General features: G+C 42.9%; 1 long non-coding RNA gene across 2 annotated transcripts; it reads right to left on the bottom strand.

The window, feature by feature from the left end:
• On the bottom strand, window positions 1-27,074 carry LOC133261176 (uncharacterized). Of its 2 annotated transcripts, XR_009741035.1 has the most exons (5): window positions 26,991-27,074; window positions 25,955-26,023; window positions 25,005-25,091; window positions 23,905-23,991; window positions 1-234 (listed from the first exon to the last, which is right to left on the bottom strand). It is a non-coding gene; the product is annotated as an uncharacterized LOC133261176 (long non-coding RNA). The 2 variants fall into 2 exon arrangements; XR_009741034.1 differs by lacking the exon at window positions 23,905-23,991.
• Window positions 27,075-27,376: the final 302 nt, after the last annotated feature.

Genomic DNA, 27,376 nt, shown 5'->3' with positions numbered 1-27,376 from the left:
TTTTCATAGGAGGCCTTCTGCTATTCTGGGCTCACCCAGTGTGGCTTTGGGGTCCATTTGCTAAAGTGCAGCATTGAGTTGGATAGAGAAGTATCCTCCTCTCTCTGCAGCCTGGGAAATGGTGGCGTTGAGGGCACTAGGGTAACTTCCTTGGAACAGACAATGGTGTTTCCACAAGAGTAGGTTCCGCATTAGCCATAGTAATATTTCTTCACCAGGTTTGAGGTCAGCAGTCTATGAGGAGATAGAGAAGTGAGAAAGAGGTTAAGAGCAGAGCAGACAGCACAGGCTTTCTAAAGACAGAAAGTTGTGAAGCACCCCAGGAACAACCGGGGTTCCCTGGGAGGGGTATAAGTTTGAAGTTTACCCATCAGGCTCAACCATGGTAACTCATGGCTCATGTGCTCATGTGACTGCCGTTGGGTCACCTTTATCACAAGCGAGTTGGGTCAGGACTGGCAGCTGGGGACAAACACATCACTCTGTGGATATGGTTGGTTTGATCAACACAACTTTTAATTAAATGGGAATTTAAATGCTATAAGACACATGACATTCTCTCTTTGTTTTGCCACAGACCCTATCACTCCCTGTTACTTTATACCACCTGATTTACATCTCTATATTACCTATGTAACCCCTGTAGATATCTGTGTTGCTGAGTCCTTCATTATAGTCTCTCAAATGACTTTCTATTTCTGGCATTCTGTGATTCACAGTGATCTTGGCAAGAGCACTTTGAATATCCCCACCCAGCTTGTGGACCTACATCCCCTGTATTGGATGTACTGGAGATATTGGATGGGGGTACTTATTTGGGCCAATAGTCAACTCTGATCATGGGAGATAATTGTGTTTTACCACCTTTCTCTGCCGTTTTAATAATGAACTAATGACCAGGAGGTGAGAAACTGCCCAGAGAAAGCCAGGATACATATCCTTTAGAAGACTGGTATACCAAGCAAGGATCAGCCCACTCCTTAACATCAAAACCTGCTCCTAGGATGTGTTCTAGAACCGGTTTTTAATTAACATCATAGTTTTGAATCCATGTCAGTTTCTCTCTTTCAAAAGTTTCTCTTTGCCAGCCTCATCTCTAACAAATGTGTCCTTGGTGATTGATTGAATTTCAAATATCGATGAGCAGGTGGCAAACGCATCTTTTCAGTCTGAGATGCTGTCCAAGTCTCTCAGAATTTCACCACACAGGAATTGTCTATTCTGTTTATCAGAAGGCTGATCCTGAGAATTAAGTGGAAATCATGTAATGAGAAAATAAACTTTTTCTCCTAGCAATGTTATTTCTGTCCTTTTAGTGACAATATTATCAAATTACATGTGAGTGGTGTTCTATACATTTTGAAATTATCTTTATGCAATCATCTCTTATAATTCTAATCCTAAGAGATCTTAGGGAAGATAGTACCATTCTGATTTTCCACAGAGGGAAGCTAAAGCCCAGAGAAATTAAAAGCCTTTATATGGTTGAAATATAAAACTTGAAGAGTCCTCACACCTACCTACATTCAAGTAAAATTTTGGGGGGAGAATTAAATTTACCTTTAACTTTTTCTCATAAACAATATTTATAAAAGACTCTTAATTCCTAGTTCTGTGGGTTTTCCCCTTCTATTCGTTCTCTTGATTTGGATGTCTGCAGATTGGGGTAGTAATCATGATAAGGAGAAAGCTGAACAAAGATACCCAAGCAAAGTCCATGTGCAATTTTATGATAAATTACCAAAGAGATGTCCTCAGAGGAAAGGTTAGGTGTGGTGCTGTTGGGAACCACTGGCACATGAAAAATGTAATAAAATCAGGTTAGCAAAGACAAGAAGACAGTCTACCATGAACTTGGTCTAATAGAATCAAATCAAATTATATCCAAGGTTACACAAGTGGGATATAAGAATTGCAATCTTTGATCAAGATATTCCCGAGCAGATAAAAACTGGCCCAAAGGGCTGGTCATGGTTTGCATTAGCAATGCTGCACTCCTAGGGCAGAAGGGATTTAAAGAGTGCACCAGCTGAAAGTGTATGAAGTTCAAAGCCAAGAGTAAGAAAACAATTAGAAACAGATACAGCCTGCTTTACACAGCTTGACCAAAGAAAAGTGAAGATGGTTTACATAAGCAACAGGACTCCCCATAAGAAAGAAATACATCTTTTGAGAAAATCTTCAGGGGAAATAAATTCTCCTAGGAAAGAGAGAAAGCGGTATGTGAATGAACATAGTAGGTAAGCACCTTGGAAGAATCCCAGAACTCCTAAGGATCTGCAAATTACATAAGGGTTTGTCTCTCCTGCAAATATCTACCTGGAAGAATAGGCACTAGGAAGTCAGATTGCATATTGAGCTTGTGGTGCCGTCGTGAAGCTCAGTTATTAACTTTAAATAAGCCTCTAACCAACACTGAGAACTTTGGTTCTGTGGAAATATTGACTGTTTACAATCACAGGAGGGTGAATTCTAAGAAATTGTGCAATAATAGTCACTGGCAGTCACTACGAGCTGTAATTAAGGCATAAAGCTCTTATTCAGAAGAAACAAACAGCTGGAAGAACAAACAGGGTTCTCATTAGTGACTTTTCTAACTTATTTTCTTCTGAAGCAGCTCATCAGTTGAGAATCACTGTTAGGCCAAATGCATCTGAAAGATGTTATCAGAGGATGTCTTTTTTCTGGACTCATGTGCTGATTCTCGGTCACTCATCCATAGCTAGGTTCTCCCCTGCACTTTTTAATGGACTTTTAGTATTTCCTTTAGACATGGTTGGGAGGAATGGCAGGACAGGTCTGCCAAAGTTCTGTTTATGTGAGATGCAGAATTCACTCTAAGGAAAAAGAGAATCTAGCAGAAAGGGTTTAGCTAAAGGGTGGGCTGGAGAAGTGCAGAAATGGAAGAGAAGTTTTAAATTCAAGTGTTTATCACTCAGTTGTCAATGATCCATCAACTATTGATTCACATACGAGTCCTAGGTTTAGGGAGCTGCAATTAAAGTAAAAAACAACCAGAAAGATTGGTTTGCTAGAATCTCCATGGGCTATTGAGAGCCCAAGATATCAGCAGAACAGTGCGAGCAGAAACAGGAGACAGCTCTCTTGTTGCTGACATACGTGTCCCTCAAGTGGTAGGAGTATGGGTAGGGAAGAGTAAACAGACGCAGGGTGGATGTTGATCAGAATCAGCTCTCTCCCCCGACTTCAGCAAGTGTCATGCGTGTCAGAAATGGAGCACCAGGGCCTTGGGTACGGAGACCTGCCCTGGACAGTCGATGGCCAAGGCAGAGGCCCTGACAGGGATGCCATAAGCCATCAGCATAACTGCTTCTTTATTAATGACAGCAATGAAAATCAGCATTACTGTGGTTCAGAGCAGAACAGAAAAGGGAAGGGCAGGACAGGCATGTGTTAGCCAAAGCTTGTGTCTTCTCACAGCTATATGGGAAGAATCTCAAGTACCTCAACTTTCTTGAAGATTGAGAGTGAGAGTATCTTTGTTTCATTGCTGTAATCTCACTGTAGTCATGGGGAAGTGAGGGCTTAGGGCACTCACGTGATACAACAGAGACAGGGAAAGTCTATGCCTCCTGAGTTATATGCCTGATTTTAGGAGCAGATGAAGAATGGGTGCTCCCCCTTGGTTAGATCCTGCCCCTAAAATGATTTGATTTTGTTTGGAGGTATTTGCTTTTCAACTCATTTGGCAAGGAAAGGGTATTTCTCTTGGATCCGGGTGGTGGGTAATTTCTCCCTTCTGCTGACTGCAGGGAGGAGACTCTGAAACAAGAGAATAGAAGTCTGGGAGATGTGGAACATGCAGTAATTCCAAACTTTGGTAGCACAGAAGGAAAGGGTGGGCTTTGGGAATGGAAAAAAGAAAACCAGGCCACTGAGTACATTAGCTTTATGTTCATAGATATGGTGGAAAGGAGACGAAGAAGGTGAATTCTGATTGGGGAGGGCATTCAGATTTAGGAAAAAAGTGGTCATGACTAGAGGAAGTCAGATGGAGAAACAGAGAAAGATTTGGGATATAAATAGAATGACATACGTTACCAGGCAAGGAATATCCTGGTAAATTTCAAACTAGAGAAGAGCTCTTTAGCCTGAGAAGAAAAGCTAACCACAGTTGCCAAAAAAAAAAAAAAAAATTATTGAAGCTAAAATGGAAATATGACAGGATATAGGAGGGAATAGAGGAAGGAGTGGTTACTGGCTTTAATGAGACCCAGGAGTAGGAAGAAAGGGGGAGTCTTGTAGAAGCTTATTGAGAGCAAAGGTCCTGTCTTAGTCATCTCTCTAGTCTTGGGGCCTGGCATAATCCCAGGCATTTAGTTGGCATGTAATAAAATTACTAAGCTGAAAGTTGTTTCTAAGGTTATATGCTTTTAGTAGTATCACCAAATGGTGTTTGCATAGTTCTTGTTCTTCCTCCTTTTCCTGAGTCAGTTTTTTAAAAATTTGTTTTCAGTTCCAAAGGATATTTTTTTCTTCGTAACATGAACAGATAAACATATTTTTTTTCTTTTTTTAAAAAAAAATCTCCTTCTAAACCTTTCCCCTTTGGTAACCATAAGTGTATCTTCTGCATCTGTGAATCTATTTCTGTTTTGTAAGTAAATTCATTTGTATTATTTTTTTAGATGCCACATAAAAGTGATACCATATAGATTTTTATTTCTCTCTTACTTCACTTAGTATGATAATCTCTAGGTTCATCTATGGTGCTGCAAACAGCAACATAGATTCATTCTTTCTTATGGCCAAGAATATTCCATTGTAAATATATACCACATCAATTCATCTACCATTTATCATTTATTTATCCATTCATTTGTTGATGAACACTTAGTTTACTTTTATATCTTGATTATTGTAAATAGTGCTGCTATGAACACTAATGGGCTTCCTGGGTGGCTCAGCAGTAAAGAATCCACCTGCCAATCAATGCAGGAGACACAGGAAATGTGAATTTGATTCCTGGGTCAGGAATATCCCCTGAAGTATGAAGTGGCAACCCACTCCAGTACTCTTGCCTGGAGAATCCCATGGATAGAGAAGTCTGGCAGGCTACAGTCCATGGGATCACAAAGAGTTGGACATGACGGAGTACACACTCACTATGAACACTAATAATAAGTTCTGGAGAGGGTGTTGAGAAAAGGGAACCCCATACACTGTTGGTGGAAGTGTAAATTGGTGAAGGCCTCCATTGGAAACAGCATGGGGGTTTCTCAAAAAACTAAAAATAGAGCTAGCATATGATCCAGAAATCCTATTTCTGGGCATACATCCAGAAAAAATGAAAACTCCAACTTGAAAAGACAAATGCACCCCAATGTTCACAGCAGCACCATTTATAACATTCTCTTTTCTTTTCAAGCATATTTAGTTTCATAGTGTGGAAAATAATTTTGGTTTTTTACATTTTTCATAGAGTATTGTTATTTACTTTAAATCTATATGAGTACTTCAGGCACTATTGACATATTCAAAACAAATTTACGTCTGTTGTTTGTGAATGCAATAAATGCAAATGCAATGAATTTTAATCTTTGATCAGAAAAAAAACTATGCCTTGCTCTATTTTTAAGTATGTCATAGGTTTTTGTCAGCAAAAAGAAGGAACAACTGTGTCTAAAGGATAAAATACCAGGAAACTTTTTAAGATTCAGCACAAGCCACCTTGGAGGAATAACTTTCTCCTGGGAGGACCATTATGAAAATAGTACATAGTCACTATTATTTATTCATGTGAAATTAGCATTGAGTTTGGTTATTGGTATTTCCCTCTTCAAAAGTGAGTGGTCTGTTCTGTTTTTCATGTGTTCAGTGGGCTTGAATATTAGTTGTTACAGTTGTTCCGGAGGAGGCTGGCATGAATTTCTCACAGCCTACATGGGTGTCCTCCATCATGTGGCAATCTGTACTGTCCACACTGCAAGGGAGGGCTGGTCTAATTTTATAAGCAGTGAAGAGAAGGTGGGCAGGGTGAATGGCCACAGAGTGTGCCTGCAGGAACATGAATATTCCCCTGCTTTCTGTTTTTCCAGGAGAGGTGAGATTCCACTCTGTAGAACCTTACAACAAAGGCTGTTGTCTGCTCTGCCATGTGCTGACATCCGAATGGTTCCAAACTGGGAAAGGAGTACATCAAGGATGTATATGTCACCCTGCTTATTTAACTTCAATGCAGAACACATCATGCAAAGTACCAGACTGGATGAAGCACAAGCTGGAATCAAGACTGCCAGGAGAAATATCAATAACCTCAGATATGCAGATGACACCACCCTTATGGCAGAAAGTGAAGAGGAACCAAACAGCCTCTTGATGAAGGTGAAAGAGGAGAGTCAAAAAGATGGCTTAAAACTCAACATTCAAAAAACTAAGATCATGGCATCTAGTCCCATCACTTCATGGCAAATATATGGGGAAAAAATGAAAACAGGGACAGACTTTATATTCTTGGGCTTCAAAATCTCTGCAGATTGTGACTGCAGCCATGAAATTAAAAGACACTTGCTCCTTGGAATAAAACTGTGACCAACCTAGACAGCATATTAAAAGCAGAGACATTACTTTGCTGACAAAGGTCCATGTAGTCAAAGCTATGGTTTTTCCAGTGATCATATATGGATGTGAGAGTTGGACCATAAAGAAAGCTTAACAGAATTGATGCTTTTTAGCTGTGGTGTTAGAGAAGACTCTAGAGAGTCCCTTGGACTGCAGGGAGATCAAGCCAGTCAATCCTAAAGGAAATCAGTCCTGAATACTCTTTGGAAGGACTTATGCTGAAGCTGAAGCTCCAATGCTTTGGCCACTTGATGCAAAGAACTGACTCATTGGAAAAGACCGTGATTCTGGGGAAGATTAAAGGCAGGAAGAGTAGGGGGTGACAGAGGATGAGATGGTTGGATGATATCACTGTCTCGATGGACATGAATTTGAGTAAACTCCAGGATTTGGTGATGGACAGGGAAGCCTGGAGTGCTGCAGTCCATGGGGCCTCAAAGAGTTGGACACGACTGAGCAACTGAACTGGACTTTGAAACTATGACATCATTATGGTTGAAAATTCCCCCAAACCCTCTAAAATACATCTATCCTCACATTCCCAAAGTCGACACCTCCGGTAAAAACTACATTTCCCAGTCCTGCAAAGTTTGGGTTGTTTCTGTTTGCTTTTTTCATTAACATTTTGGGAAATAACCTCCAATTGAAGTAAAGTAAATGAAAGTACCCTTTTTGTTTAATTGTTGTAAGATCGAAGGCATATGTAGATGTAAAAACCTTAGAAATGAAGCGATGTGTCAGCAGTTCCTGCAAAGGTTTGGTAGGGGCTGTCCAGTTCTGCAGAGCAGTTAGTAATTGGTAGCTGTAACCAGAGTTCACCATGGCCACGGGTTCTCTCAGCCAGGGCAGTTTCCATTCCCTCCTTCCTAAAGCGGGAGTAATACTGACTCCACTTCTGTGCCTTGCTACCCTTTAAACCAAAGTGATTCAACTGAGCCCCATTCCCCATCAGAGACCTTCTTCCCACATTTCCAGGTATATATATTGCAGCACACAGCAATTGAAACTGCCCTATGTTTCCTTTCTTTCCATCATTTTCAGCCATAACGATGTCATAGTTTCAAAGTCCAGTTCAGTTGCTCAGTTGTGTCCAACTCTTTGAGGCCCCATTTCCTTTCTTTCCCTGGTGTGTTGCAGTCATGCAACACACCAGGCTTCCCTGTTCTTCACTATCTTCCCGGGTTTGCTCACATTCATGCCCATTGAGCTGGTGATGCTACCTAACCATCTCATCCTCTGCTGCCCTCTTCTCCTTTTGCCTTCAATCTTTCCCAGCATCAGGGTCTTTTCCAATGAGTCAGTCTTCACATCATGTGACCAGAGTATTGGAGCTTCAGCTTCAGGATCAGTCCTTCCAATGAATATTCAGGGTTGATTTCCTTTAGAATTGACTAGAATTGACTGATTTGATTTCTTTGCTGTCCAAGGGACTATCAAGAGTCTTCTCCAGCACCACAGTTCAAAAGTATCAATTCTTTGGTGCTCAGCCTTCTTTTTGGTCCAACTCCCACAGGACTACTGAAAAAAACCATTGCTTTGACTATATGGACTTTTGTTGGCAAAGGGATGTCTCTGCTTCTTAATATGCTGTCTAGATTTGTCATAGTTTTTCTTCCGAGAAAGCATCTTTTAATTTCATGGCTGCAGTCACACTCCTCAGTGATTTAGGAGCCCAATAAAATAAAATCTATCACTGTTTCCATTTTTCCCCCATCTATTTACCATGAAGTGATGGGACCAGATGTCATGATATTCCAGATGCTATACTAGGTCTTGGGTTATAAAATAAAGTTAATACAGCTTCTTAGATACAAGGGAGAAAGAGAGTCTTCTTTAAGTAACATTTATAGAGTACCACAACAATTGTTATTAGTTGCTGGTGGCCTTTGTAAGTGCAAGACTGGGAAAATAAAGAAAGCTTCAATTTGGTTACTGGGTCAGCAGGCAAGCCCTTTGGTAGTTATAAAGAGAAGAATAATGTGGATGCTTGAGGAGAGTAGTTAAAGTTGGGAGCAATCATTTATACAAAAGTGACTATGTTACTGAGAATGTGAGGTGGAATTGTGAGGTGGGTTTAGAATAGTAATTAGAGATCACATATTTAGAGCAAGGTATTCATTAACTGGGCTTCCCCAGTGGCTCAGCAGTAACGAATTGGTCTGCAGTACAGCAAATGCAGGAGATGTGAGCTCAGTCCCTCGGTTGGGAATATCCCTCGGAGGAGGAAGTAGCAACCCACTCCAGTATTCTTGCCTGGAGAATCCCATGGACAGAAGAGCCTGGAGGGCTACAGTCCATAGGGCCACACAGAGTCGGACACGACTGAAGCGACCGAGAATACATGTACACTCATTAACCATCCTGAAAGCAGAGAAGCAAAATGGCAAGAATGATCCAGGAGACTTAAGAATGAATTTATCTGATTGCAAGTGACAAACAACCCAACCCAAATTGGCTTAAATAGTGGCTGTGTTGTTAGCTGAAGAACTGAAAATACAAATGCAAGGCTGTCATCAATAAATCTGGTACAGGAACCAAATGATGTCATTAGGATCTGTTGTTTCTCAGCTCTGTTCCCTGTGGGTTGGATCCATTTTGAAACAGACCATTCTGACTCCAGCCTGAAAGTCCTCACTATTCCTGATCCTTTCAACAAAAGCCCTGGCACCCACTCTGATTGGGCCTGATTGGCTTGAGTCATGTATCTATTCCTGAATCTATCTCCGGGGTCAGAGTGAATGTAGTACATTGAAGGCTTGAGCCCTGTGGCTTCATAGACAAACGGGTGGCAGGGGAAACTCCCCAGAGGAAAGTTGGGGAGCCATCATTTGAGATACTAGATTCTAGATACTAGATATCTAGATACTAGATAAAAGAATCTCTGAGATTCTTTTCAATTTAAGTATGCTTGAAGGAAATATCCAGAGATGAGTGTTTCAAAGAAAAACGTGGGTAAATGAGTAAAGACTGATGGTCTAAGGGTCTGTGTTGAATAGGAAACAAAATGGGAGAAAGTAGAGTCATATCAACATAGAAGATCCTGGTGAGGCTGAAGAATATTTGCATTGGAATGAAGGGAGTAAGAACTATGTGAGGCAGGACGTCCCTGGTGGTCCAGTGGCTAAAACTCTGCACTCTCCATGCAGGTGACCTGGGTTTGATCCCTGGTCAAGGAACTAGATCCTACATGCCACAACTAGGAGTTTTCATACTGCAACTTTTTTAAAAAAAGATCCTGCATGTAGCAACTTAAAAAAAAAATAAAAGAAAAGAAGAAGAACTCATACGCTGCACCGAAGACCGAAGATGCTACATGTTGCAGCTAAGATCCAATGCAGCCAAATAAATAAATAGTAAAAAATGAACTGTGTACCCACGGGCAGAAAATCTGTAAAGAAGAGGCCATTCCAGTTCAGAATGTGTCTGTGGCAGTGTCTTAGCTTGGCCTTGTCCTGTCAATTGGATGTCACATTCTCAGCCCAACCACTTAGGGTTATGACCAAAGACTTGTCCCATACCCGTGGTTTCCTTAGTCTTGGCATCCAGCCTTGATCTTCATGGTATATGGACTTATGCTTGCTTATACAAGCTCTGGCTGACCTCCCACCTCTGACTCCCAGGCCTTCTAAAGTCTTGGGAAGAAACTGCCTGCTCCACCTTAGTTACTGTTGGAGCCCATTTCCCACCTCTAACCACTGGGCCCCTACCTGTGCAATGGAGACAGCAAGGACAGCAGTGTCCCATGGCTGCCTTGACACAGGAGTGGCCTCACTGCCAGAGGCTACAGGTTAGTTGAGCTCCAGCTTTCAGAGTTCAGCAAAGCAGTTACTGCAGTGTCCTTCCCCAGCTGGTCCTCCTGTATGGTTTGGGACAGACCTCCAAGAAGCTTGACCTCAAGACCGCTTCATCAGCCTCTTTCTAAATTCTGGGAGTTACTTAAAATCTAAAATTAATCCCCTTTCTGCTTAAAATGGAGCCTGCCATTTGCAACTAGGAACACAGAACCATATGCGTGGTGAGGACCACTGGTGAGGCAGAGTCAGAAAGAATCCTTATACATTAGACAGACTTCTCCACACCTAACTAGTTTTCCTGATCCATTCTAGCTCCTACAATTCATTTTCCACAGAACAGACAGAAGGATTTCTAAAACAGTTAAATCAGATGATACCACTTTGTTTAAATTCTGTTTAAATCCTAGAATAAAATCCAAACTCCTTCATACAGCTATGAAACCTCATATGCCCTAGGCCCTGCCTACCTCTTGACTTTATTTCCTATCACTTTTACCACTCTCCCTATAGTGGTCATCCTTTCTGGGCCCTGAACTTGCCAAACATAGTCCTGCCCCACAGCCTTTATCCTTGCTCTTTCTTTTAACTGGGATGCTCACGCTCAGATGCTCAGTCACGTCTGACAATTTGCAGCCCCCAGGACTAAAACCTGCCAGGCTCCTCTGTCCATGGGATTTTCCAGGCAAGACTACTGGAGTGGGTTGCCATGCCCTCCTCCAGGGGATCTTCCTGACTCAGGGATTGAATCTGTGTCTCCTGTGTCCCCTGAGCCACCAGGGAATATTCATCCCCAAATCCTTGCATGACTGACTTCTCATCACTCAAGCAACAGCTGTTCAGAATGAACTTTCTGAACCCTCCTATGAAGTCCCCCTATTGCATGCAAGCCCATCACACTTATCTTTTTTTTTTTGCCCTTTCCCTTTCTGTAATTATTTGTTCACAAATATTTGTGTATAGTCCCTCCCTGTGAGAGCAGAGACCTCACCCATCATGTTTACAGCTGTATTCCCAGGGCCTAGTAATAATTGTGGAATGTATGAATAAGCAATTAGGGAAATAGTCGTGGAAGACTTGCGATGTGAATCAGAGAAATTGTATGGAAAGAATGAGAGATGGAGCCACTCAACCGAAAGGCAATGCATAGTGCCACTGTGCACTGTCACACATACACAAAGACACAAAATCTAAAGAGGAACATTCACATGGTGGAGGGCATGTGTATACTATTATGAGACTTTTCTTTAAGATAAGAGTTAAATGTTTTGTTCTAGCAAAATTATCTATTCTGACCAATCTTGCATCAGATGGAAAAAAAGTCTTCATGAAGGAATAGTAAGTAAGTAAGTAAGGTTGCTCAGTCATGCACAACTCTTTTCGACCCTGTGGACTGTAGCCCACCAGGCTCCTCTGTCCATGGGATTCTCCAGGCAAGAGTACTGGAGTGGGTTGCCATTTCCTTCTCCAGGGGAACTTCCTGACCCAGGGATCGAACCCAGGTCTCCCGCATTGCGGGCAGATGCTTTAACCTCTGAGCCACTAGGGAAGACAGGAAGGAATATTTGTTTCTAAATTCTTACAAAGCCACCATATGGGATATCAGTGACCTTGACATGAAAAGAAGGTCCAGAAGACTGAGAGGGACTTGGAACTCCTGTGCAGCAAGGGAGGGCTAGGCTTGTGCTGCTGAATGACATAAATCTTGAAAGCCAGGGAAGACTTTTGACTTTGTATATTAGTTATTAGGAGCCATTGTAGAACTTGTTTCCAGTGGGTTCAAGGGTTCTGCTGCCCTCCACAGGTACCTGGGGAGAAGTCCAAGGAGATTGTAAATGAGCAAAAGGTCATTGGGAGGCGTCACTCACAGCCATAGACTTCTGCTTTCCCCCATGATGCTGTTGCACAGCAAAGGATGAGTAATAATGCACAGTGCCTGCCGGATGGCAAACAATCAAGAAATAATTGCAAAAAATGAATGTGTGAGGCAAAAAAATCTGCGTAAGCCATAGTAGAGAAAGTATCTCCTGGGATCTATTTGGCTATGGATGACAGCATCAGCATAGTCATGGGGGCAGATTGGCAGAAGAACTTACAGAGAGGATATGCTTGTCCCTGGAAGAATCAGGACCTCCACCATCTCCTCAGTAAACATGACCCAAAAAGACAGAGTGCAACTGGAAACCGGACTCCACAAGGCCTGGTGGGTTTCCTTTTTTTCCCTTTTTTGGATCTCTGTTTTGCCATGATGATGTCTCCTGAGGTGGGCATAGCTCACAGAGAGAAAGTAAGCCAAGAATTCCTGGTGAAATGCCTCTTGGGTAGAATCAACTCCCCGTCTTCATTTTTCTTTGTTCCTCGGCTGTGTTTGTGAACAGAGACCATGTGTTTGTATAACTGTTTTTCATTAAAAATCCTTGAGGGCTGAAAACTGGCGAGTAGGCTGGAGCTGACGCGGCTACTTCTTTGCCTTGCCACGAAGTCCAGGAACAGGGACTGCTGAACTGACCCAGCTGCACTTGGTGAGGGACGCAGGTTTCCCTTCTGACTCACTCTCCTTCTCCTGCTCCTTCCTTTAGCCTTTCCTTCCCCACCTGTCTCCTTGCTTTCATCTTTCCCCCCTTTTATTCCCTTCATCTACTTCAGGTTCTTCCTAAATACCAGCTTTGTTGCAGATATCACACTGATGTTGAGGATAAAGAAATTAGTGAGAAATCTCTTTCTTGAGGAGTACACACTTGAAACTTTCCTTGCATTTTTTAGGAATTTGGCTCAAATTCAGATTTAGGAGTAAAATGACTTGCTTTGAGCATCAAGGCTGCCAGAGCTCAAATACTGGGCTCTTGTTTGGATGGCTGCGAGGTGAGCCGGAAGGCAGCTGGGAGAGCCTGAGCTTGACCCTGGGCTCTGCATCTTGTGGGTAATTAGCTAGATTGGTCTGACAAGTCTGACTCATGGGATCTCTCCCATAGGGTACATTTTAGGAAGACTAGCTGACTGCTTATTGAAGATGGTATTTTAGAAAAGGGGGTACAGCTTATAACCACTAGGAATGTTATTTGTGACTTTTTTGCTTCGTTCAAGAGGAAGATGGTGACATACAATTTAATGTTTTGGTGTGCATGTTTTCTTAGATTTTCAGACACAAGGTGTCAGGCAGAGGCTTCCCTAATTTTTGAAGCAATTTTTAGATATAATTTCTGAGATGCTAATCAAGACTGCTAAAGTCACTATGATCATTTCTTTGTAGAAAATAACTCAAAATTTGTCTTTACCAATAAAGAGAAGAGAAATTTAGTTAAATTCAGAAGTCGAGGACAGCAGATCAAGGTCCTGGTAACAGTTTAGTTATAAGTTGAGTGACTTTGAAGAATCCGTTAACTAATTTATCTAAGTCTCATCCTTTTTACTATCAAGTGGGCTTCATAACATTACTCACCCCATCCATTTCACAAGGGTATTTAAGGGTTCACTGAAACAGGAATATAAAAGTCCTTTGAACGATGAAGGTTACTGCTCAACTAGGTCTGGGCATGATAAACGCAGTGTCTCAGAGTCATGTTATGTGAAGGTTCTGTGACATTTAGCTCAGGTGCAGTGACTCCTGAGATTAGCCTGAGATTCTTCTTCCTGTCTTTGCACTTGTGGCCTCAAGGTTGAATTTCCTTCCTCTTTCACATCTTTCACTCAAGCTCGGCCCTTTAAATGAAAGTTCCTGGTATTTCTCTTCACAGCAATCTGATCTGTACTAAATGAGAAAGCAGGGGTCTGATGACTTTTAGCATCATCCTCTCCACGTTCCCTTGTCTGAGATGCCTAATTCAAATGCTTTCTGGCTACGTTGAGCCCATCTTCTCATAGCAGTCACGTGAGACCCCTGGTCTCCCTCACTGGGACCTTCCCACCTCCAGTCATCATTGCAGCTGGAAGGGTGGTCCCCACCTTCACAAGTGACCATCTTCTTAGTGGCTTTGTAGGCAAATTCCTCTGAAGCATCTGCTGCAGATTAGGATTTGACAAAGTCTTTACAGCTGATTCATAACCTTCATGAGAAAGCTTAGGTGTGACATATTTTACGTAGTCATTTGGCTTTGGACCACAGTCTACTTTTCCAAGTTTAATCACTCTTCTCTGTCTAGAGTTTTAGTTCTGAACGACTGCTATGTTTCTAAAAATTAAACCCCCCACTTGCAACATGAATTTGCCATTATTTGGGGGATGTGAAAATTATGCCATAGATACTAAAGGCAATTCCCAAAGAGGAGTCATTTTAACATTTTTAATTATTTATCACTGAATTATGTCTTTAGCCTCTGGATGTTTCCCTTTTGAAGGACAGTCCTTATTTGGATTCAGGAATTCTAATATGTTTTAATTTCTTAAAAAATGACTTATTTTATACTCAGGGATGCAGTCATCTTGCAGTTAGTTACTCATCTAAGGACACTGGATTTATAATCTATTTCAAAAAGAATGTAAAATGGCTTTCAATAAATACACGTATAATAGAGCTATTATAATAGAAACTTCAAAGCCATTAGTGACTTGCTGCTGCTAAGTCTCGTCAGTCGTGTCCGACTCTGTGCGACCCCATAGACGGCAGCCCAACAGGCTTCTCTGTCCCTGGGATTCTCCAGGCAAGAATACTGGAGTGGGTTGCCATTTCCTTCTCCAGTGCATGAAAGTGAAAAGTCAAAGTGAAGTCGCTCAGTCGTGTCCGACTCTTCACGACCCCATGGACTGTAGCCTACCAGACTCCTCCGTCCATGGGATTCTCCAGGCAAGAGTACTGGAGCGGGGTGCCATTGCCTTCTCCGTTAGTGACTTGGGTGGGGATTAAATACTCCTGAATCAGAGTTACTGGTTTGAATTGCTCTTGAGGGAAAAACAGGGAAGATTAGAACTCGGTCTTTCAGTCATTGAAAAGGTAATATTTCAGGTTTTTAAGGAAACAGGACAAGGCAGCTGACATTGGCTCAGCACCCACTGAATGACTGCAAGAACTTTCACATGCATCACCTTTGTCCTTGCTGACTGGGAGACACCAGGCAAGTACCTTCTGCCTCAGGGCTGCGATCTCTTTATCTGTGAGCTGGGGAGAAGATGATTCCACACTCACACATTTGCTGTGAGAATTCACTGAGCTGCTTATTAGGCGCTTGCAGAATGCTTTGCACATTGTAAACATCCAACAAATAGCACCTGCGATTCCTACAGCATCTCCAGGTAGAGTTACTATCTCCATTTAAGAAGCAAGCTACACCATTTGTCAAGAGTGTCAGTAGTGTATAGAAGAGCTACCATTCCAATTAAAAGTCTCTTTAATCAAAAACTCTATGCCCTGTCTACTGTTTCTGTCAATTCTAAAAGGAATTTGCCAAATGGAAATTTTGTTTTTTTATATTAAAGAATTTGAATGACATAATGAATAGTGTAGGAAATAGCCTTCCTGGGGCTATTTCGTAGACTCACAATAAGAGCCTAGAGATGAACATTAGACCATGACTCAGGGAAACCATTTCTGTAAGGGCCAGGCTCTCTAAGGATCTAAGTTAATGTACATGGAGAATTGGCCCCTCCACCTGCTTCTACCCATTCTAATCCTGGCTAATCACAGGGATGTTTTGTAATATCAGTAATAGCTTAGTTGGCCTGATCACAGCAGCAAGAAAGGTGATTTCCTAATAGAAACAGCTCATCCTCAGTAACCTTGGATGGTTCATGTTGCTGCTGCTGCTGCTGCTTCTGCTAAGTCGTTTCAATCGTGTCCGACTCTGTGCAACCCCATAGATGGCAGCCCAATAGGCTCCCCTGTCCCTGGGATTCTCCAGGCAAGAACACTGGAGTGGGTTGCATTTCCTTCTCCAATGCGTGAAAGTGAAAAGTGAGGTTAAAAAAAGTCTCTTCTCCACCCCACAGCAGCCCATCCCCAGGCTGCCTCTTTGTTTTGCTTGCAGTTTTCACATCTTTGGCAACAGTCTCCTGCTAGCCATTGTGAGCCCTGCCAAGAGCCTAGGATTTATTTCTTTTCTCTTTAAAAATTTATTTATTTTAATTGAAGGATAGTTACTATGCAATGTTGTGATGGGTTTTGTCATGTATCAATATGAATTGGCTATAGGCACACATGTGTCCCCTCCCTCCTGAACACCCCTCCCAATTCCCTCTCCACCCCACTGCTCCAGGTTGTCACAGAGCACCAGCTTTGGGTGTCTTGTATCATACATAAAACTCCCACTGGCTATCTGTTTTACATATGGTAGGGTATATGTTTCAATGCTAGTCTATCAACTCCTCCCACGCTCCCTTTCTCCCACTGAGTCCAAAAGTCTGTTCTTTATGTCTGTGTCTCCTTTACTGCCCCGCACGTAGGATTGTTGGTACCATCTTTTGAGATTCCATATGTATGCATTAATATATGATATCTGTCTTTCTCTTTCTGACTTACTTCACTCTGTATCATAGGCTTTAGGATGTGTTTCTGGCCAGCCCCAGGGGAGAATGGTATCCACTTCAGCCTGTCTCCTTGACCAGTTTACTCTGTCAACAGTCCCTGCTGGAGCTGGCACGAGACCAGGGGTGAGTCAGCCTCTTGTCCTGACCTGGCTCCAGCCCTGCTGGCTCCTCCTTGCACCTTCGCTTCTGGGGCAAAGGCTTATCTTAGAGATCCCAGGTTCTACTTCCTTCTGCTGCATCTCACCTTCTGCTTTAGGCTCTTTCTGATCAGAATGTCTCCTGGATAGAAGTGGGTCTATTTGCAATGCCAAAGAATGCTCAAACTACCACACAATTGCACTCATCTCACACGCTAGTAAAGTAATGCTCAAAATTCTCCAAGCCAGGCTTCAGCAGTATGTGAACTGTGAACTTCCAGATGTTCAAGCTGGTTTTAGAAAAGGCAGAGGAACCAGAGATCAAATTGCCAACATCTGCTGGATCATCGAAAAAGCCAGGGAGTTCCAGAAAAACATAAACATCTATTTCTGCTTTATTGACTATGCCAAAGACTTTGACTGTGTGGATCACAATAAACTGTGGAAAATTCTGAAAAGATGGGAATACCAGACCACCTGACCTGTCTCTTGAGAAATCTGTATGCAGGTCAGGAAACAACAGTTAGAACTGGACATGGAACAGACTGGTTCCAAATAGGAAAAGGAGTACGTCAAGGCTGCATATTGTCACCCTGCTTATTTAACTTATATGCAGAGTACATCATGAGAAACGCTGGACTGGAAGAAACACAAGCTGGAATCAAGATTGCTGGGAGAATTATCAGTGTCCTCAGATATGCAGATGACACCACCCTTATGGCAGAAAGTGAAGAAGAACTAAAGAGCCTCTTGATGAAGGTGAAAGAGGAGAGTGAAAAAATTGGTTTAAAGCTCAACATTCAGAAAATTAAGATCATGGCATCCAGTCCCATCACTTCATGGAAAATAGATGTGGAAACAATGGCTGACTTTATTTTTCTGGGTTCCAAAATCACTGCAGATGGAGATTGCAGCCATAAAATTAAAAGACACTTACTCCTTTGGAGGAAAGTTATGACTAACCTAGAGAGCATATTAAAAAGAAGAGACATTACTTTGTTAACAAAGGTCCATCTAGTCAAGGCTAAGGTTTTTCCAGTGGTCATGTATGGATGTGAGAGTTGGACTATAAAGAAAGCTGAGCGCCGAAGAATTGATGTTTTTGAACTGTGGTGTTGGAGAAGACTCTTGAGAGTCCCTTGGACTGCAAGGAGATCCAACCAGTCCATCCAAAAGGATATCAGTCCTGGGTGTTCATTGGAAGGAATGATGTTGAAGCTGAAACTCCAATACTTTGGCCACCTGATGTGAAGAACCGACTCATTTGAAAAGACCCTGATGCTGGGAAAGATTGAAGGCAGGAGAAGGAGACGACAGAGGATGAGATGGCTGGATGGCATCACCGACTCAATGGACATGGGTTTGGGTAGACTCCAGCAGTTGGTGATGGACAGGGAGGCCTGGTGTGCTGCAGTTCATGGGGTGGCAAAAAGTCAGACATGACTAAGCGACTGAACTGAACTGACTGATTTGCCCCAATCAAGGTCTTTCATTTCCTCTGAACTACTACTTTGATTAAAGTAAACGTAGTTGATTGAACACATAAGTTTAAGTTGCTATTGATTACATAGGCTATTTTGTTTGATCCTTACAATAAAACCTAGGAAGTGAGTAAATCAAACTTCAGGGCTATATTGAAGCTTAGGGAAAGGAAAGAACTTGCCAAAGGTCATATTACTTGTGAATGGGAAGAGGTAGGGCTTAAACCCAATCTGGCTGACTCCAACCCAATGCTCCCTTTTAACTGATTTCCTCTCTGTTCAGGTTTGCGGCTCTCTGGGCAGAAACAGAGCTCAGAAAATCTCTTAGTCATTGTCTTTTTTTCCTTTTGGTTTTTAAAAATTTTTATTGGCATATAGTTGCTTTACAATGTTGTATTGGGTTCTACTGTATAGCAAAGTGAATCAGCTATATGGATACACATATCTCCTCTTTTTTTGGACTTTCTTCTTTGTCTGGTTGGCTCTTAGATTTAGAAAAACCATTTCCCAGGAAACTAGTGATAAAGAACCTCCTAGTCTCTGAATATCTCACTGCAGATTAGTATTATCCACTGTCTCCACACGAGCACAAATCTATCTTCTTTAGTAATAATGAATGATGAAAATGGGTTCAGATGCCTGACGGGTGTGCAGTCTCCTGTCTTATTTGCCAGGACGTGCCAAGTCAGTCAGCCTTTCTCAGCATGGATGCACAGGACTTCCGACTCACTGTGTATTGAATTGAGATGCTGGAATCATTTTTTTTTTTTTTTAAAGTCAAGTCAACCATGGGGAGTTGAATGCTGAACTTTAGAGGATGAAATGATGAAATGCAATTTCCAGCTGGAAATTATTTTTTAAACTCCTCAGTGGGATGAATTTTCACTCTTGGCTGGTTTTGTCTTCTCAGACACATAGAGTTGGCAGCCCTCCTCAGAGCCTGTCCTGAGAAAACATACAAAGAAACTGCCTCACCACCCAATTTCTGACTTCCTCATCCACACAATCCCTCTCGTTGCCTCTCAGGACCCTCAGCTCGCGTGCTGGGAAGTGCAGTGTGGGCAAAGAACAGTAGCTCTGGAGGGCACGGCCTGGTTTCGATCCCAGCTCAGCCATTTACTAGTTGAGTGTTTTTGCTACTGCTAGGTCACGTCAGTTGTGTCCAACTCTGTGAGACCCCAGAGACGGCAGCCCACCAGGCCCCTCCATCCCTGGGATTCTCCAGGTAAGAACACTGGAGTGGGTCGCCATTTCCTTCCCCAATGCATGAAAGTGAAAAGTGAAAGTGAAGTTGTTCAGTCGTGTACAACTCTTGGTGATCCCATGGACTGCAGCCCACCAGGCTCCTCCGTCCGTGGGAGTTTTCAGGCAAGAGTGCTGGAGTGGGTCGCCAGTGCCTTCTCTGAGAGGTCTTATATTCACTTAGGCCTTTGTTTATAAGGTGGGTCTGACAAGCACATAACTTATAGCAATGCTCAGAGACATGATGGAGATAATGCATATGAAGGGCTTTGCTACCTGCAAGCATTTCACAAATATTGATTACATCTTTAAACTTTTGATTATCTCAAGCCACTCCCCTTCACCACCCACCCCCTTCTACAATTGCTTACTCTACTTTCATATACCAATGGAATTTTCTTTCCCCTCCTCCATCCCTAGAGAAGTTTACAATTCCTCAGATCACTGAAACTGGACAGAAGCCAGAGGAAGAACAAGACCTAAGAACAAGCCACCACCTCTTCCCTCCCCTATTTCCTCTCTGTTTCTTTTTTAAGTAGTTACTTAAATTAAAAATTGATAATTACATAGTACTTTTTTTTAAAGTACAAAGGTCTATTCATTGAAAAGAGGTTTCCTTCTAACGCAGTCCCCAAGCCCACTCACCACAGATGAACACTAGTAACAGTTTCTTTTGTTAAATTGACCTGTAGTTGATTTACTATGTTGTGTAAGTTTCAGGTGTACAGAACACTGATTCAATTATATATACATATATCTGATCTTTTTCAGATTCTTTTCTCTTATAAGATCAGATCAGATCAGTCACTCAGTCGTGTCCGACTCTTTGCGACCCCATGAATCGCAGCACGCCAGGCCTCCCTGTCCATCACCAACTCCCGGAGTTCACTCAGACTCACGTCCATCGAGTCGGTGATGCCATCCAGCCATCTCATCCTCTGTCGTCCCCTTCTCCTCCTGCCCCCAATCCCTCCCAGCATCAGAGTCTTTTCCAATGAGTCAACTCTTCGCATGAGGTGGCCAAAGGACTGGAGTTTCAGCTTTAGCATCATTCCTTCCAAATACTGAATATAATTCCCTGTGCTACATAGTAGGTCCTTGTTATTTATTTTGCATATATAGCAGTATGTATTTTTTAAATTAATTTTTATTGGAGTACAGTTGCTCTACAATGTTGTGTTAGTTTCTCCTGTACAACAAAGTGAATCAGTTATATGTATCCATATACTTATCCTTTTTGGATTTCCTTCCTATTTAGATCACCACAGAGTACTGAGTAGAGTTCCCTGAGCTATAAAGTAGTTTCCCATTTATTATCTGTTTTATAAGTAACGGTTTCTTGTGTAATCCTCCAGAAACTTGTATGCATGTGCATGCATTTAAACATAAAAATGGATATAATATATATCCTTTTTCATTTTACACAAATGAATTTATTTTATATATGCTATTCTGCAGCTCCTCTTCTAAACCTAATTAACAATTTAAGAGATATTTGCTCATAAGCACCTTATTCTTTTAATAACTATGTCAAATTATTTTGTTCGAGTTTATCAAACTTCAGCCAGTCTCCTTTTGGTCCACATTTAGGTTCCTTGCAAATTTTTACTGTTAAAAAGAATGCTGCAAGACTATTTTTGTGCCTGTAGCGTTCTAATGTTAATAATGCCAAATTTGGCCTCTGACATTCCCACTTCGCGTACTGTGGGAATCTGCTATCTATTCGTTTAGAACTGTTATCTATCCACTTATAACTTTGGTAACAGTGTGGACTATCTGATGATTGAATCTCTCTCGGTCTGATAGGTGAAAGTGGTATATTGTAATTAAAATTTCATTTCATTTTGGTGATGGCTTTATTTCCTTCTTGAACCTCTCTTCTGAACTTTACCTGCTTATTATTGACTAATTCTCTTTTTCCATAATTGTTGATGTTCTTTAATTCTTAAGTCGTGTCTGATCCTCTGTGACCCCATGGACTACAGCACGCCAGGCTGCCCTGTCCCTCACTGTCTACTGAAGTTTGATTAGATTTATGTCCCTTGAGTCAGTGATGCTATCTAACCATCTCATCCTCTGCTGCCCTCTTCTCCCGCTGCCCTCAATCTTTCCCAGCATCAGGTTCTTTTCCAATGAGTTGGCTCTTCGCATCAGATGGCCAAAGTATTGGAACTTCAGCTTCAGCATCAGTCCTTTCAACAAAGGGATGGCTGGATGGCATCACCGACTAGATGGACATGAGTTCGAGTGAACTCCGGGTGTTGGTGATGGACAGGGAGGCCTGGCGTGCTGTGATTCATGGGGTCGCAAAGAGTCGGACACGACTGAGTGACTGAACTGAAGTATAGATCTCATGCTGGATTGTTTCTGGTAATTATTCATTACTGAAGGGCACCAATCCATCTGGGAGAGCCGTTTACTACAGAATGGTGCTGAAAGGGGCAGAAAGCGGAGGAATGGGCTGGTTGGCGACTGCAATTTGGGTGCATTGTTTCACAATGCCTTCTTTCTTAATATGCTGCCTCCTCTGCCTAGGATACATGTATTCAGCTTTAGGTGTTGTTCCTTTAGGGTAACATTAAGATAAGGATGATGTATTTACAATGAAGCCTTCTATGTAACGGGTGATTTGTCTTGATAACAACAAGAACAAACCTGCTATTGCTGCTTTCTCTCCTCTTCCTGCCACCCTTCCAGTAGATGTCTTTGAGAGGTTACACATCTGTAGTGCATCTTTCCCTGTCTCTTCTGCTGTCCTGGAATAGGGAATGGAGACAGGGATGCTCCTGGGGCCCTCTCACACTCACAGGCATTGAAAATGTGTGCCAGCCATCATTGGATGAAACTTTGTGCCAACTACCATTTGAGAACTCGGTATTCTGCCCACTATATTTAAAGATATGTTTTTGCTTGAAAAATTATATTTTTCTTGAGTGTTTTTGTTTGGGGACTTACAGGTGTTTTTTCTCTAATTTTTTCAAAGATGGTGATTTCTCTGTTTTTCTTTTCTTTTTTTTTTTGTAGCTTTTAATTAACTTCAAGGAAGGGAAGAGAGTACAGTGTCCTTTAATATTTTAAGATGAGAGTGCCTTAAAATCTATCTCTGTTTTTTTAATGTGGAAGAAAAAAAATCAGCCTCTACACTGTATATTGTCTTGTAGTTGGAAGGATTATTCTCAGTTGATGTGATCCTGAAAACAGCAATCTTTTGAATAGGCACAACATTCCCACATCACACCTTGGCCCTTTTTACATGGCAGCTGAGTCTCAGAGTAGAGGACAGTGATTGTTCACGCATGCTCAGATTTCTTTCCTTCTTGTGCTGGCAGTAGTATTCTGCTGTTCCTCAGGGAAAATATTCCGGCTTCCTGCCTTATGATTCTAGTGTTTTGTCAGTCATAATGACATCAAGGAACATGGGCAACTGACCCAAGGCAAGCAATCCCCTGGAGCCCAGAATCTAGATGACCATCACAACACAGGAAGCAGGCCCTATTGGCCAGCCTGGGAGAGCCCGTAGGTCACTGCTTCTGCGACCTCCAGAGGGCTCTTGCTTCCTGTCCTTCCCAAGGCCAGGTGATTTGACTACTTGCTTCTGTGAGCGATTTGTGTCCTCCCCATGAATTCTATTCTTTTGTTTACATACACAAGAGTAGGTTTTTGTTGCTTGCTCTATTTAGCACATTCATGGAAATTCTGGAAACTGCTCAAGGTACACTGCTAGGAAGTGGCAGAGCTGGCATTTGAACCAAGACGTTCTGACTCTCAGTTTTGTGACCTCTCCTTTAAACTTGAGGTGAACTAAATACACAACAATTGTTTCACATCTTGGAACTGGAATGGGTATAGCGTGACCATTATTTCAGGATAGTCAGACTAAGAGGGCTGAGGACCAAAAATCTGGGTCTTTACTAAGCTGGAGCAGGTAGAGAGGGGACAGTCCAAACAGCAGACGCTGAGGGAAGATTCAAAAAAAGCATAGTATCCAAGAAGTGGGACCAAATTAGGACGTAGTTTAAGCAAAAACAGTATCTCGGGTCAAAATACTGTGACTGTGTGTGTGTGTGTGTGTGTGTTTATGGAATGGGTAGAGAGTGAGATGGCAAGGCCACCCCAGGTGGGCAGGTCCCTGTAGCCAAGAATGTGGTTAAGGATCAGGCAGGAAGGCCCTTGTCATCAGAGCTCTCAAAGGGCAGCAGAGACCCCACCACTGACCTGGGTCTCAAGGGTAGGACTTTCTTCTCCACCTGTTCATTAACCAGGGGCAGCAGGATGGCACAGGCCTGGGAGTCGGACACACACCTGAGGTAGAATTCCAGCTTCAGAAATTACTCATCATGTGACCTGGCAAGTTCCTTAACCTCTTTGCATCTCAGCTCTCTCAGTTGTAGTTGGGAATAAATGTGTCTATCACACAGAGCAGGGGGTCAGGGATGAAACAGGAAAGCTGTGTAAATGCTCTGCCTGAAAGATTACAGGTGCTCCATAAAAAGTAACTGTTGCTGCTAGTGACAAAGTTAAATAATTGTAATAAATCTCCCAGTCTCCAGCCTCTCCCCACTCCATCCTCTGCACCTGCCAGTTCCCTCTCTGAACACAGACCTGGCCAGGCCAGCGGCCAGCTCATGATCCGGGTCTCACCCCCCTTTCCAGCCTCACCACCCACTGCCCATTTTCATCTCAGTCATGTGAAACATCCCTCTACATACAGAGTCTGTAAAGTACTTTCATGTTGCCTGCCTGTTCTGGGTGATGCTCCCTTTGCCTAAAAGTGCTTTCTGCTTCTTTCCACTTGCCCCACATCTGCTGACTCATTAGTTCTCTGCTCACTTGTCACCTCTAGCCTGAGGCCCTTCCACCCCCTCCGACAGAGTGAGGTGTGCCCTCTTGTGTCCGAAGCCCTGTGCACAGGTGCGTGTGCATACTGCAGCAATTTGAAAGCATGAGAAGCAATCATTCATTTCTCTGTTATTTGTTCAGCCGGAGGAACCATCCCTCATCGGGAGCTCCCTCTGTGACCAAAGCTCTGCTTAGGTACTTCTCACACTCTCATTTATCGCCACGGTAATTCTGTCAACCAGTCATGGCCTTCTCTCTACTTTTCAGCTCAAGACATAGAGGCTCAGAGGGATTAAGTACCCTGTTTGAGATCACCCAGCCAATCAGTGGTGAATGCATGCACTATCTTATTCTGAAGTCAGGCTTCAGCCAAGATGTGAGAAGGATAGAGTAAGCAGTGTTACCGAATGAAGATGCTCAAATTCCAACAGCAGAAAGAAAAAAAAAAAACAAAAACAACACTTTAGTAAGCTTACCCTGATTCAGGTGTATAAATGATGTCCATTATGCTTTTCTGAAAATCATTCCCAGCCAAACACCATCATGCAATTGGTCTGGAGCCACTGAAGGAGAATTGAGAACACGTTTACTCCGCCTGGGCCTGTCCAGACACATTGCTTTCTGAGGAAGTGCTAAAGCAAAAAGCATCTAATGTCCTGCCATCCTGACACCGTCCTGCTTGGTCCCACCCCTACCTGGGCTGTGGAAAATAGAGATACTCCACACTCCTGTCATGCTCTCTGACTGGAGACTGTATATCGTCAAACATCCCAGTGAGGTCGAACTTACCCAATGAGGGGGGCTAATCAGGTCCTCATCTTTCCCTTCACCCTGTCAGATTTACCAAGCACCTACTGTGTGCTGAGTGTTGCCAGCTGCCCATAGCCTCTGCCAGATGGGCACGGGGACTTAGCCTAGCACTCCTTGAACCTCTAGACTCTAAAGCACAGAAACAAAAGCTCAAGTAAATGCCACCCTTCTCTGCAGCTGGCACGCTGCCAGTGTCCCTGGCATGTATGCAGGGCAGAGCTGAGCATGCACCCCGCCTGGAGGGTGACTACTGCTGGCGTGTTTGTGGTGCTCTCTGGCTCATCACTAAAAATATTTTGCTTCTGACTCTACTGAGCCAAAAAATATCTGGCTAATTCCAACTTTTTCCCTTCCAGACATATATTTGAAATGGCCTCAAGGTAAGTCTGCTAAAAAGAGATGATTCCGTGTCCCCGGGATTAATGATGATTTCACCTATGTCACATGCTAAATGGCAGACATTTCAGTACAGGTCTAGGCGTGAAGTGTTGCACATGTCTCTTTGCAGTAGGGTGAGGGATTACATAGTATTTTCCCTTTACTTCCCAATTCACACTGGGAATCTAATCCCCACCCCCCACTTTCACATGTCACCTCCCACCCACTCCATTTCTACCTGGATATAGTCAAAGAGATTCTTCTCCTTCCCAAATGACCAAATGTGATGTTCCACCCGGTCCTTCACCTGTAAGAAAGGAAGATATGAAATAGAAAAGCAACTCGATTTTTGTCTTCCCTTCTCTGGCTGTTGTTTCTGGTTTCTCTCCTGCTGCCTCCTTCTTTCCCATGTGTGTCGTAAGTGCTGGTGCCCTAACATCCTGCCTTGGTCCTCTTTTTCCCTTTCATCCTACATTTCCTCACTGGTGGTCCCATCCACACCCATGATTTCAGTAAGTGCTAATAAGCAATAGCTCTCAAACACATCTTTCACCCAGACCTACTTCCTGAGCATTAGAAATGCTATACCTAACTGCCTGTTGGAAAATTCCCTTTAGCATGTGAATAGCAACTCAAACTGTACATGGCCAATGTGGAATCCATGATTTCCCCATCTAAGCCTGCCTTTCCTCCTGATCTCAGTGAGTCTACCCAGTTGGCCAGGCCAGGCATCCCTGCTTCCTGGATTCAGTCAGTCAGTCACCGAATCTGGCCCACTCTGTCTGCACGTTCCACGCTGGATTATCCTCTAACCTCCCCCTCTCACACCTCACTCTTTCTTGGGATTATAACGGCACCTTCTCACTGGTCTCGCTGTTTCCTGTCTGGCCCTCCCTAATATCCTCCACACTGCTATCAGGGTGAACTTTCTAAACATTTGAATCTACTAGTTCTCTGACTTAAAGCCTTCCACAGTTCTGCTTGTCCTTAGAACACAGTCCCAGCTCCTTAGTCACACATAGCCCCTCACCATCTGATCTCGCTCACGCTCCAGGCTCACATTCTGTGTCTTCTCCTTGATTACACTAGCCTTGTCTCCTGCCACACGGACACTCACAGGCCCCCACCCACACCCACCTGGTGACACCTCTAAGCCTTTGTTCATTCCTGCTTCCCAAATGCCTGCCTCGCTTATCTCTCAAAACCTCCTGTACATCTTTAAAGACCTGCGTCTTCCCCCTCTGGGAATCTTCTCTAACTTGCCCCTACCTTACCTTAACCAAGGCCAGCTACTCACTTCTTCGACCAATTTCCATGTCAGCTTCTCTTGTAGCCACTCTCAATCTTCCTGGCCCCTCAGGTTGATGCAGTACCAGAGGGCCTTTGTTGAATCATCAACAGTCATCCAGCCAGATCATTTTCCAACCCTGAGAGTAAAACCAGACATGAAGTAACTTGTATAAGGTCACACAGCTAGAACCAGGACTCCTGACTCCTGGTTCATAACTGAGTCTGCAAGGTCATTATAACTCTAGAGACCAGAAGTAGACCAATGTGGAGCCAAAGCACACTGGCAATTTCCCAGAGACACTCACAATGGAGATCAGGTAGGCAGAAATCAGGCCAAGCTCAGTGCTGGTATGTTCCTTCCAATGGATCT

The sequence above is a fragment of the Bos javanicus genome, chromosome 15 (assembly GCF_032452875.1).
Source record: "Bos javanicus breed banteng chromosome 15, ARS-OSU_banteng_1.0, whole genome shotgun sequence".
NCBI lineage: Eukaryota > Metazoa > Chordata > Mammalia > Artiodactyla > Bovidae > Bos > Bos javanicus.
Note: the sequence above shows the minus strand (reverse complement) of the source record. Positions and strands in the feature narration are given on the sequence as shown.